This window comes from Petaurus breviceps, unplaced genomic scaffold (genome assembly GCF_028583685.1).
Source record: "Petaurus breviceps papuanus isolate PSGF00001 unplaced genomic scaffold, PetGlider_PUasm1.0 90752, whole genome shotgun sequence".
Classification (NCBI taxonomy): Eukaryota; Metazoa; Chordata; class Mammalia; order Diprotodontia; family Petauridae; genus Petaurus; species Petaurus breviceps.
The window spans coordinates 5,158,257-5,172,753 of record NW_027187336.1 but is presented as its reverse complement, the minus strand read 5'-3'; the positions used below and the strand labels follow the sequence as shown (position 1 = coordinate 5,172,753).

Genomic DNA, 14,497 nt, shown 5'->3' with positions numbered 1-14,497 from the left:
TATATATATATATATATATATATATATATATATATATATATATATATTACCAACCTGTCAAATGTTGCTTCATAATTTGCTTGCACTGCTATCATTTCTTTACTTAATTTTTCCTCTATAATGTGTATTGAATTAAAAAAAAATTTTTTGCATTTCTAGGAATTCTTGTTTGGTTTTAGTCCTGTTCATACTTTTTTTTGCTGTGATGCTTTGTTTGTAGCTATTAAAACTTCAATTTCGCATGAACAGATTTTTTTTTCACTCTTCTGATGTCACCCTCTTACTATCACCTTCATACCAGAAACAATAGATGTGTTTACTAAAGCATGTAACTTGGTCTTTGTATCCCTTTTTATTATAAACATCTGTGGCAATTAAAATAAAGATTTTGTTTGCTATCACATATGAACAGAACTGAAACAACAAATATACCAATACATGAAGAACTTACCTCTGTTTAAGAATATTTATGTTTGGATTATTTCATTACTTCTTTGTCTGAAATGGCAATTTACCCTATGCATTATAATATTTGCATTGTCTAACCTACATGGTATTGGGAAAGATATTTTTTTAAAAACAATGTAAATCATGTTTTGAATCATAAATCTGTCATATAAAAAGGAACTTATGTCAATATAGATATTTAATAAGTGCTTTACCTGACATGATACTTTTAAGTAGAAGATATACAATTACCAGCAAAGGTCATTACATGTAAATTATTTTGATCCCAAAACTCATTGCTTCTCTTGGTTTTCCTAATTATTTTAATTATTTCTATGCTCATAGCCTCAGACTTTCCTTATGCCTCTTCTACCTCACCTCCCTTTAATAGTCTCCAAATCATATCAATTCTGTTTTTTCCACATCTTTCCCCTCTATTTTTTTCTTTTCCACTGTTTCTAGTCAGACCATTCAGACTGTAGTTACCTTACTTCCTTACTTCCTTACTCTTTGCCTTGTATACAAATTGTTTAACTCATTTAATGAGTATCCCCACTGTCAGCCTTTCCATCTCTATACACACACACAAACACACACTCACACACATATGAGAGAGTATATCACATATATGTATGCACATACATATTCTATACACTATTATTATATTATTTTCCAATAACTTTGTGTCACCCTATTGCTTAAACATTTCTAGTTCTTCTCTATTGCCATTCAAATGTTGTGCCAGTTCTTCTGAACATCTGCAACATGTCTTCAAAATTCCTTTTAAATTAAATCTCTTTCTTCTCCCTTAATCTTCTTCTATCATCCAAACAAATTGACCTCTCATCATACACAAATACCTCATTTAAACTAATGGACATTCACTCACACTATTCCCTCTCCTTGAAATTCACAGATATATTCTTGCAGGAAATCCTGCCCATTACTCAAGACCCAATCCAAATGCCATATCTTTAATATATCCTTCCTTTTTGCCCTCATAAGAAATTTCTCCCTCCTCTGAACTCTTATGGCATTAAGTGCCACACTTATGGAATTTATAGAGTATACTACTTTGTTTATTTCATGTATAAGTGTTATTTCAGAAACCTTGAGAGGACCAACTGTGTCTTATGTGTCTTTCTATTCATTTTCAAATATGAATAGAAATTCATGAGGGATAGAAAACAACAGCAAAACAAAGTCAATAAATCGGTGTAACATAAAACCATAGAAGATGGTGTTCATCCTCTTGAAATCAAGATGTTTTCATTTGGCAGTTACTGTGTGTCTGACATCATACTAAAATTTATAGAGGCCACCAAAGAAATATTAACTAAATTTCTGTAATGAAGGAATTCACTGTCTTATTATGAAGCAAAAATCACAGAATTTCAGAGTTGGGTGGGGTATTTGTTAATATTTAATCAAATCCAAACCAGATAAAGAATTAGTGCTACCAGGTGCAGCAAAGGGGTGCAGTGCCCTTGTGTCAGGAAGATGTGAGTTCAAATCTGGCCTTAGACATTTAACTCAACTAATTGTATGACCTTGGGCCTAATTCAGAGACTCAAAGTGAGGAAGGACTCACTACCTCCTGAAGAAATCCATTCAACTACTGTTTAATATGCCTGTGCTAAGGTGTCTTTTTTAGTAGCTCTAATAATATTATTTTCATATATGACTTTGTTTGTAAAGTAATTAATGTACATTTTCTTTTTTGCTGCTAATAAGTTAATTTAATAAATGAGAAAAGAGGCTCAATGTAACTACATGACTCATTCATGATCTCACAATTAGTTTTTATGATCAAATTTAAGTTAATCTAACTTCACTATAAGCATAAAAGAAGCCTAAGTTCCCCTAAATGCAACACTGCTACAATGTTTCTTGTTCTCCCTATGAGGGCCAAACAGAAAAAAAAAATTCCTCTTCCAGGTAATATCCCTTTAAATATTTGAATACAGATATCATGTTACCTCAAAGTGTTTTATTTTCAAGACTGACACATTTGAAACAAAGAAAAATTCCAGTTGGTGATCAAGTTCCAAAATGTGTGGTAGATAATACACATCAAGGACAAGTGTCTAAATGAGGAGCCATATGGCATGGAAATGAGTGAGCTCCTCAGGGACATCTTAGTGAAGGATGTTAATACAGTGTATGAGGACTGAAAATAAATAAGTGACATATGCCTTGATATATTGTGTACTCTTTTGTAAAATATTTTAAAAGAATTGCTCTTTGCATATTACAAATTCCTTTTATCATTGTTTTTACCAATGTGCTTTTAGAACAAAATTTTTACAAAGTACAACTAATATGAGGCACGTGGTAATTATGTCAACATATCAAAGATATTTGATTTCACTGGTATAAAAATTCCTTTCACCAACTGAGATCTCCAATGTATACAATCCAGAGGCTTAGAGAGTTGCTGGAGATTTGTCAATATTTATAGAGTTAAAAGTGAGGGAACTGGAATTTTATTCCAGATTTTCCTGACACTAAGTTCAGTATTCTGTTCATTTCACTATGTAAAAATTAATTACAAATTATAAGCCCTAGAGCATGCCCATCAAGCACAATAGATTGATTGAAATAGAATCTGAAGAAGGTTGTCACATGGACTCTGATTGGCTTCCTAACAGAAAGATTCACTTACTTTTTTCAAGCTAAGCATTTTCCCCCTGAAGAATCTGACCCCATCATTCAACTGCTGCATGTAGTTAACAGCCATCTGCTTTGGCTGTGACCTATTTTCTTTCTCAACTTCTCAGTTGAAATGAAAATCAACTTAAATTTTATTTAAAGGAATGTGAAAAAGCTAAATATGAGGTTGCAGCTGGTTTGGGCTTTCAAACGGAATTTTGTGGCCTGGTATAATTTGCATTCTATTTGGGTAATATTTATAAAGTAGGAGAAACAATTAACTCATATTCTTGGACCCACCAAAGAAAAAGCTATGTACTGCACCACTTTAATGAATTCAAGTTAGATTCGGAAAAGAGCTTAGAAGTCATCCATTTCTATCCATTCCTAAAGGAAAACTCTCTCGAACATACTTTTCTTTCCAGAATTTAAATATATTACAAAATAATAGTTAAATAAAATTTCTGATCAAAGGCATGGAACCAGATTAATAAAAGGATAGATAGATAGATAGATAGATAGATAGATAGATAGATAGATAGATAGATAGATAGATAGATAGACAGACAGACAGACAGACAGACAGATAGATAGATAGATACATACATACATCCATACATAGAAAGATTGAGAGAAAAAAATACAAATAAACTAGGAAGGCCCACTAATAAATAATTTCAAAGTCATAAAAAGAGTAAGGCTATGACATTAAGGAAAAGTATAATTAATCTTATTCAGGTAAAACAGATGGACTAATAAATATTCTAAGATAAATGGATTTGTTGATGGACTGATGAATTTAGAGTGAGAGAAATGTGGAACAACTCAAATTCTAACTCTTTCTCTGTGTGCCTTGACCAGTGCAAGTGGTACCTCCTTTGTCTGAAAACCAACACTTCTATTAGTGCATCTAAAATTGATTTAGTTGCACCATAACACTGATTAGAGTTATTATATTGATTTGATTTGATACTCAATCTCATTCACCTTTTTTGCATGAATCACTATTTTTACGTGCTGCCAATCCATTTTTAGCAACTCATATTCATGTTTATTTTCAATTAAAATGTATATCTCAGTCAAGGCATGTATATATGCACATACATACATATGCATTCATCATATATTTATGCATGCATGCATATATGTAGACATCTATTTGTGTGAATATGTGTGTATTTTCACTTTTTTGTAATATGCTTGGTATATTAAAAATGCCTAGAATTGAGCAATAGAAGAAATGCTTCACTGAGAGAAAAGCATAAGGAGAAACTCAGGATCACCTTACATAAATCTTCTATATGGGATTGAAACAAGACATGAATTGAAATTGTACTAGATAAATAAGTCTTGAATGGGACTTGTGACACACACAAAAAAAGAACACGTATCATTAAATCACTGCTCACTATATGAGAATAAACTAAAGCAAATGATTTGTTCAAAATAAGGATATAAGTAACATGGATTGGCTTAAATTTTTTAAAAATAATGATTTAATAGTTACTCTGCACAATCAATTAGAAATGTCATTGATAGAAATCGGAAATTTTTTAAATCATAAGTCATTTCTTACTGGAAATTATAGCACAATTGAAAGATCTAAAACACTAATGAATACCTACAATAAAAAATATGACAAGTTAAATAGCAGTGTAGAAGAGGGGAAAGAATATTGAGCCTATAGTCTCAAATTTTTTATTATCTTCCTATTTATGTCAATTAATATGTGGCTCTGAATAACTCAACCTCTTATGCATCACTTTTGTTATCTATGAAAAGTGAAATTTGAACAAAGTAATGTAACTTTATAATGTTATAAAATGGCTGTATGAATAGAGGTAATTTCTAATAAGTATAGGTAAATTTTGTTTTGATGTGTGAAGTAGGAAAATTTTTCCCCAAAGCAATGAATATAATGTTTGGGAGGGGTACATGCAGGAGAATAATGACTATTTTCACTCATGACCTAGGACAGCTTTATCCTCTCTAAATTAGGGGGTTTATTCAACCTAAATTTTTGCATGTTTCTTATCAATAGGCAGGAGATGAATAATGTTCCTACAAAGAAAGACAAGAGTAGGAGAACTAGGAGAGCAAAATATCATGGGATCTAGGGAAAAGGAGTATCCTAAAATTAAATGTGGTCAATACTTTCAAATGCTTCATAGTTCTCAAGTACAACATATACAATACAAATATTTGCTGAAGGTTTTAGTCAGATGCTACTTATCATTTTAAGGGAGGCTCTGTTAATTCCTTTGCTCTCTAGTGGTTTTAATAGAATGGTTGTTGTATCTTGCCAAAAGCTTTCTCTGCATCTATTGGGATTATCATATGGTTTCTATTAGATTTGTTGTTAATATAATCAATTATGCTGATAGTTTTCTGAATATTGAATGAGCCCTGCAATCTTGGTATAAATCATACATGATCAAAGTGTATTTTTCCCATTATAAGTTGCTGTAATATTTTTGCTAACATTTTTTTTTTAATTTTGGTTGGTTAAAGGGGAGAAGCCAAGATGGCAGCATAGAAGCAGGAAAACTCCATGAGCTCCCCCACAAATACTTCAAATAACTATAAAATATGACTCTAAACAAAATTCAGGGGTACAGTACCCACAAAGTGACAGAGAGAAACAAATTTCTCGCTGAAGGCAGGTCAGGAGGCCAGCAGGAAATGTCCATTGCAGCACACTGGGAGCCAAACCCAGCACCATATTATCCTATGGTTTTAGTCTCAGGGCAGCCCCAAAGAGCAGCAGCTGGAGTAACTTCAGGAGAGAGCAGCTGTGATGGTTGCCAAAATTATCAATCCATAAATGCCAAAGGCAAAGTAAAAGGTCAGTGTGTACATTGTGGGTACAGGGGGACTGAGATTGTTGTCTGGCCTCAACACCCAGGACAAGATAGCAAGAAGAAGAGGAGGCACTACAGTCATGTAGCTGCCTCCACATGGCTGCTTCAGAGCACCTGGCCTGCAGATCAGAGGGGGACCAAGTGAACATTCAGAGGGGTAATCTCTGTTGCATTAACCTGCTTGTATATGGATTGCTGTCTTGGGTGGAGGTCCTGGGATGTGTGACCAGGTGCCAGAGCTTGTGGAGGCTTCAGAGAGGGCACCCAACTAAGAGCCCTGGCAGCTGCAAAAATCCCACCAATTTGGGAGATATATCTCCTTTATGGAAGCAGAGTTCTACTGTGGCAAAAAACTCAAAATCAAGTAATTGACTGGCAACATGGGCAAACAAAGGAAGCAAAGCAAGCACAGCAGTCAAACCTTAGACCTATGTTTTAGGGACAAAAAGGATTAAAGCATGGAACAGGAGGAAGTCAATGAAGTCAGAACTCCTACACCAAAATCTTCCAAGAAAAATATGAATTGGCTATAAGCCATAGAGGAGCTCAAGAAAGATTTTGAAAATCAAGTAAGAGAAGTGATGGAATAATTGGGAAGAGAAATGAGAAGGATATAAGAAAATCATGAAAAGCAGGTCAACAACCTGACTGAAGAAAATAACATCTTAAAATATAGACTAAATCAAATGGCAAAAGAGGCCCAAGAAGCCAATGAGGAGAAGAATGCCTTAATAAGACAAATTTGCCAGGTGGAAAAAGAATTTCAAAAGTTCACTGAAGAGAATTATTCTTTCAGAATTAGATTGGAGCAAATGGAAACTAGTGACTTTATGAGAAATCAATATGCTATTAAAAAGGCCCAAACAAATGAAAAAATAAAAGGCAAAGTGAAATATCTCATTGGAAAAACCATTTTCCTGGAAAATAGATCCAAGAGAAAAAAATTAAAAATTTTTTGGACTACCTGAAAAGTGTTATAAAAAAAAGAACCTAGATATAATCCTTCAAAAAATTCTCAAGAAAATTTGCCCTCATATTTTAGTACCAGAGGGGAAAATAGAAATTGAAAGAATTCACTGAAAACCTCTTGAAAGAGAACCCCAAAAGAAAACTCATAGGAATATTATAGCTAGGTTTTGGCATTCCCACATCAAGGAGAAGATATTACAAGCAGTCAAGAGGAAACAATTTGAATATTGTGGACACACAATCAGGATACCACAGGATGTAGTAGCTTCTATATTGAGGGATCGAAGAGCTTGGAATATCATATTCTGGAGGTCAAAGGAGCTAGGATTAAAACCAAGAATCACCTACCCAACAAAACTGAATATCATGTTTCAGGGGAAAATATGGTCATTCTATGAAATAGAGGACTTTCAAGCATTCATGATAAAAAAAAAACCACAGTTGAATAGAAAAGTTGACACTCATATACAAGAAGCAAGAGAAGCTTGAGAAGATAAACAGGAAAAAAAGTCATAAGAAATTTATCAAAGTTGAACTATTTACATTCCTACATGGAAGAATGATAATTGTTACCTATGAAACTTTTCTCAGTATGATGATAGTTGAAGGGCTTATAAATGCATATATGTATACATATAAATGTATTTCTAACTAGGAGGGTATGTGTGTGTATGAATACATATGTGAGTGTGTACATATATGTGTACAGATATACATAGATACAAGGCACAGGATCAATTCAATAGGAAGGGATGATATCTAAAGAATAAAAGTAAGAAGTGAGAAAGGAATATAATGAGAAGAGATAGGGAGAGACAGATTTGGGTAAATTATAGCATATAAAAGAGGCAAGGGAAAACTGTTACAATTTAGGGGAAGAACAGGAAGTCAAAATGGAATGGATCAACCTTTCTCTCAATGAATTTGGCTTCTTAAGGAGGAAATAACATACACACTAAATTGGGTAATTTCTCCTACTGGAAACTAAGAGGGAAGGGGATAAGAGGGGGGATGATACAAGGGAGGGCAGATGGGGGGGTAGTTAGAAGCACACATTTTTGAAAAGGGATGGGATCAAAGTAGAAAATAGAAAAAGTAGAGGATGGGGTTGAAGGGAGGGAAATATAATCAGTCTTTCATAATATGTCCACTATGGAAATGTTTTGCATAACTACAATGTACAACCTTTATTGAATTGCTTATCTTCCCAATAAGAATGGGTGAAGAGGGAACAAGGGAAAGAATTTGGAATTCAAAGTTTTAAAATCAAATATTTTTTTAAATTATTATTATTATTTTCTTACATGAAACTGGGATATAACATATACAGGCACTGGGGAATGGATATCCATCTTACCCTACCAGAAAGTTGAAGAGCTGATCAGGGAGGATATAAGACAGAGCAGATTGGGGGAGGAGGTCTTCAGTAGGACTGCTGTTTTGGGGTGATGGGTAGGGGAAAGGTGAAGAAAAAAGTTGTAACTCAAAATCTTGTGGAAATGAATGTTGTAAACCAAAAATAAACATAATATTTAATAAAAACAATTTTTGCATATATGTTCATTAGGGAAAGTGGTCTTCAGTTCTCTTTCTCTTGTTTTGCTCTTTCCAGTTTACTTGTCAGTACTATTTTTGTATCATGAAGAGAATTTGGTAGGACTCATTCTTCATTGATTTTCTCAAATAGTCTATATTGTATTGGAATTAATTGTTCTTTAAATGTTTGATAGAATTCACCTGTAAATCTATCTGGCCCTGAAGATTATTTTTTTTCTAGGGAATTCATTGATGGCTAGTTCAATTTGATGTTATGAAATGGGGTTATTTAAGCATTTTATTTCCACTTCTGTTTACCTGGGAAATTTATATTTTAGTAAATATTCAACCATTTCACTAAGATTGTCAAATTAATGTGCATACAGTTGGGCAAAAATGATTCCTAATTCTTGTTTTTTTTTAAACAATATTTGCATGTCATACTTGTGCAGGAGATACACTGATCTTTTCTATTTTGTTCCAATTTTAGTATATGTGTGGCCAAAGTGAACACTGCTTTAAAGTTCTGATATCAAGATTAGTGCTTTTGCATTATACCATGTTGCCTCACAGTAACTTTATTATATAGTAGGGTTTGGTAAGTTATTAGCAAGCTATTAGATACTTGAACATTCAGTCATACTTTCTCACAGTGAGAATGAAATAAGAAACCTGAAAAAGTCAGATTTGAGACAGACCTTGAAGTACAGTTATGTTTCAATGATAGAAAATATTGTGGGAATCATATTCCAGACAGAAGAAAATAGCAAGTAGTCTAGTCTGTCAAAAGTTTGAAGAGCTATATTGGATTAAAAAGGACAGAATAGGGATAAATACTTAACCTGTCATTTCACTCATATAGAGAACTTCCAGGTAAGAAAACTCACTCCAACATTGCGGATCTCTAGCTTCTCTGCAATTAATATTCTTAGAAAGTCTTGCCTAAAACACTGTCAGGTTAAGCGACCTGCTCAATTTCACAAACAGTATATATCAAATGAAGAAGTTGAACTCAAGTCTTCCCAACTTTAAGGCTAGCTAATTGTGCTCTAAGGATAGTGATAGGAGGTAACACTAAGTGAGAGTAATATTATTGTATTCCTTAATGCTAGACTTAGAAATTGAAATGTTATTTGGAAAGTAATGAGGAATACCAAATGTTTCTGATCAGAGTATATATGTATCACAGCTATGTTTTAGAGATATTAATCTGTTAACAGTATTATGTTTATGTGATAAATATAATGGGACCTTGTAATGCCAAGCAGAGGCAACTTCCAAGGTTCAGAATACCAGCATAGTAACTCTCCATTTTATTCAGTGACAAATTAAGGCAAAATATTCACAAAACCAAGAAAATCAAAATACAGCATTCACCAAGTGTAATTCAATAATTTCCAAGTACCATTCCACCCCTGGGAAGTACATTCATTTAGTCAATCACAAAGTCTCTCTTCTCAAATGGAGATAAGTTTCCAATCATAAACGAAGTACATTCATTTGTTCAGTCACAGAGCACAAAACAGTCAAAAGTTTCCCACCAAGGGATCACAACTGAATTACAATTATAATCAGTTAACACAAAGCACCTTCTTAAAATGGGAAGTAGGGGTGGGGGGGGGGGCAGGTAGCACAGTGAGTAAGTACACTGGCCCCAGTGTTGGGATGATTGGGGGATCTAATCTGGGCTCAGATACTTAGCACCACACCCAGAAATAACTGCCCTGTAACCTTGAGCAAGTTACTTAACCCCAATTGCTTTAAAAAAAAAAAGGGTGGGGGGCAGTGGAGAGCACAAAGGCCATCTATCACTGAGCTAAAACAAGATTAAGATATCATCACAGAATTGAAAAACCAAAAGAGAAGTCTTTTCTTCATCTTGACCTGAGGCAAGTTCTCAGCAATCTCTGTTCATGGGGAGACAAAGCTTAACAAAGCCTCCAGATACATTGCCAGTGTCCTCATCAATTCACTCTGTCTTCAGAACAGTCTCAGGACCCCCAGAAAATATAAACAAGACCCTCTTCTAGGACTTCTGTAAACATACAACGAGAAAATCCTTCTTCATGGCTTCTGAACAAATAGCAAGTTTCCAGGACCTCTACAACAACAGCACTGTCCTTTACCAACAGACAAATCTGGCAAAACAATATGAAAACAGACTGACAAAATACTGATATCACAGACATGTCTCCTCAGTCCTTGGCAGCTCTAGGTGGCAGCTGTCAAAATTCCTGTGCAGATCCAACTGTCCCTCAGCAAATTTCTCTCTCTCTGCCTCCAAGATGCTGCTCCCCAAGTTCTTCTGCCTCCCTCTGCTTGGGCCCTTTCTCTGCTTGGACCTTCACTCTTCTTGGGCCTCTCTAAATCCATGGCACCAGCTCCTCCCAGTTCAGCCCTCTCCTTTCACATCAACAAGTCCATCCCACAAGTGGGATTCACAAATTCTGGGTTTCGACACTCAACCTGAAAAAACAAGCCAACATAGGGAGATCTTTAAATTCCATTACTATTACAGAGCTCCTTAGTGGGAAGTGATTTTCTCTTCTGGTTCTAACTCTGTAAACTTCATCATCATATTTCAACTGCCTTCCCACCATGAAATTTTCTTCCATCACCTTATGCTAGATTATCCCTCTGCCTCTGTTGCCCCTTGTTTGTATGTTGGGAATGGGGTTAATGTTAGGAGGGAGACATTAAGATTATGAATACCTATAACAAGGATAGAATGTGAGATCTTAAAAGGAAAGAAATACTAATGCCTGCTCATACCCCCACTCTCCCATAGAATGTTCAAATTTTTAATCTTTTCAGGATATGATTTCTCTGAATACCAAGGAAAATGCTTTATTGCTTTTACCCTGACCACAATAGCAGAATGTCATGGCATGGAAAGATTCCCAAGAGTCAGGAGTGCTGGCAGAGTAGAAGCACAACCTACAAGCAGTTCTGAATTCCACCTTCCCCAATCAATGTAAAAAGTGGAGTCTGAACAAACTTTGGAGCTGCAGAACCCACAAAATGACACAGAGAAGATAACCCTGCCACTGAAGACAGCCCAGCAGGCTGGCAGTAATTGGCCAGTGCAGTGCTCTGGGAGCCGAGCCCAGGGCAGAGTGAGCCTGAGGTTTTAGCCCCAGGGTGGGTCTGACCAGCTCCCAGCTGGAGGGACTCCAGATCTGCAGCAGCTGTAGCTGTTTCCAGAATTATCAACACATAGATGGAAGGACAAAGTGAGAGGTCAGTGCAGTCTGGACTTTGGGACCCAGTAAGTGGAAGTGCATCAGCTTTTGCCCCCGGGGCCAGAAGCCATTGAGATGGTGGTGCAGCCAGCCAGCTCCACGTGGCAGCTTCAGCTCCTGGCCTGCAGAGTGTAGGGAGATCAAGCAACCAGTGTGAGGGGTAATTGCTCTTGTTTTAATCTGTTTAGATCTGGATTGCAGTCTAGGGTGGAGGTCCTGGGGCATGTGTCCAGCTTGCCAGAGAATGTGGAAATTTCAGAGAGGGCTCTGTAATGTAATACCAAGGAAAGGCAACTTCCCAAGGTTCAGAATACCAGCATAGGTGCTCTCCATTTTATTCAGTGGCAAATTAAGAACAGAGATCAAAATATGACATCATTCAAAATACAGCATTTACTAAGTGTAATTAAATAATCTCCAAGTACTACCCCACCCCAGGACCTTCCAATCATTCAATCAATTACAAAGTCCCTGTTCTAAATACTACTCTACCCCCTAGGCTATGCCTTCATTTAGTCCACCACCAAGCCCCTCTTCTCAAATGGAGATTAGTTTCCAAACATAAGTAAAATACCTTCATTTGTCAATCACAGAGCCCAAAAAGGTCAAAAGTCCCCCACCCCTGGATCACAATTGAATCTACCCCAGAGTTACATCAAGTTTAAGCACAGCACTTAATACCCAAATGGAGGTCTTTTCTTCATCTTGACAGGAGGCAAGTTCTCAGCAATCTTAGTTCCTGGGGAAACAAGGCTTAGCAAGGCCACAAGATACATTGCCAGTCTCTTCATTAATTCATCCTCTGCCTGTAGAACAGTCCTAGAACCCCTGAAAACATTAGCAAAACCCTCTCCCAGGATTTCTGTAAACATACAACAAGAAAATCCTTCTTCAGGGCTTCTGAACCAACAGAAAGGTTCCCAGACCCCTGCAACAACAGCACTGTCCTTCACCAGTGGACAGTATTCACTCTGTCTGTAGGACAGTCTCCAGACCCCTGCAAAAACAGCACTGTCCTTCACCAGTGGACAGTATTCACTCTCTGTCTGCAGGACAGTCTCAGGATCTCTTAGCCAGCAGCCAGGTTCCAGGACTTCTTCAACAAAAGGACTGTCTTTCACCAGTGGACAAATCTGGCAAAACAACATCAAAACAGACAGACAAAGTACCAGCAAAACAGCCATGTCTCCTCAGTCCTTGGCAGCTCAGGGGGCAGGTCTCAAAAGTCCAAAGCAATTCAAAGTGGCACTCAGCAATGCTCTCTGTCTCTCTCTCTGCCTCCACAAGGTGCTCTTCCAAAAAAGTTCTTCTGCCTCTCTCTTGTCTCTCCAAATCTATGTCACCAGCTCCTCCCAGCTCAGGACTTTCTTTTCACATCAACAAGCCCATCCCACAGGTGGGATTAACAAGCTCTGGGTTTTAACACAATCAGTTTGAAAACCAAGCCAATACAGGGGAATCTTTAACTGCCATTACTATCACAGGCTCCCATCTAATATATCCAGCAAATGAGAAAACCCCAGCATTTGGGATGAAAGCTCCCTTGTCTGGTGGCAGTGGTCCTACTGTTGCAAAAGCACAGGGGTCAAGTGACTGAGGGGCAACATGACCAGGCAAAGGAAACAAAGCAGACAGAAGATTCCAACATTAGACTTCTATTTTGGGGACAAAAAGGAGCCAAGCATGGAACAGGAGGAAAACAGTGAAGTCAGAACTCCTGCACCAAAAGCTTCAAAGGAAAATAGGAGCTGGTTATAGGCCAAGGAGGACCTTAAGAAGAAGATAAGAGAAGTGGAGGAAAAATTGGGAAGAGAAATGAGAACGATGCAAAAAAAAAAAATGAGTGTCAACAGCCTGACTGAGGAAAATAACACCTTAAGAGAAAGACTAACTCAAACAGCAAAAGAGGTTCAAAAAAGCAATGAAGAAAAGAATGCCTTAAAAATCCAAATTTTCCAGAAGGTAAAAGCGTCTCAAAAGCTCAATGAGGAGAACCATTGCTTTAGAATTAGATTGGAGCAAATGGAATCTAATGACTTTATAAGAAATCAAGATGTGGTTAAACAGATCCAAACAAATGAAAGAATAGAAGGCAATGTGAACTATCTCGTGGGGAAAAATAAAAACCCCTGACCCAGAAAATAGATCCAGGAGAGATCACTTAAAAATTATTGGACTACGTGAAAGCCATGATCAAAGTAAGAACCTAGAAATCATCCTCCAGGAAGTTCTCAAAGAAAGCTGTCCTTTGTGTTTTAGAACCAGACAGCAAAATAGAGGTTGAAAGCATCCACTGATCACCTCCTGAAAAAGATCCCAAAAAGAAAACTCCCAGTGATATTATAGCCAGGTTCCAGAATTCCCAGATTAAGGAGAGAATATTACAAACATCCAGGAAGAAACAATATGCATATTGTGGAAACACAATCAGGATAATCCAGGATCTGGCAGCTTCTACACTGAGGGATCAAAGGAGGTGGAATATGATATTCTGGCGGTCAAAGCAGCTGGATTAAAACCAGGAATCACCTACCCAGCAAAACTGAGTATCATGTTTCAGGGGAAAATATGGTCATTCAGTGGAACAGAGGCCTTTCAAGCATTCTTGATGAAAAAAGCAGAGTTGAATGGAAAATTTCTTATTCAGATACAAGAAGAAAGGGAAGCATGAGAAGGTAAACAGGGAAAAGAAATCATAAGGAACTTATCAAAGTTGAAATATTAACATTTCTACATAGAAAAACAATAATTGTAACTGATGAAACCTTTGTCGATATGAAAATAGCTGAA

General features: G+C 36.4%; 1 protein-coding gene and 1 non-coding gene across 2 annotated transcripts in view; one reads left to right on the top strand and one right to left on the bottom strand.

Moving 5' to 3' along the window:
- The window catches only part of DPP10 (dipeptidyl peptidase like 10), a 1,061,638-nt gene that overhangs the window by 678,269 nt on the left and 368,872 nt on the right, over window positions 1-14,497 (top strand). The window lies entirely within an intron of this gene.
- On the bottom strand, window positions 8,870-8,979 carry LOC138146152 (U6 spliceosomal RNA). Its single transcript, XR_011164404.1, has one exon. It is a non-coding gene; the product is annotated as a U6 spliceosomal RNA (small nuclear RNA).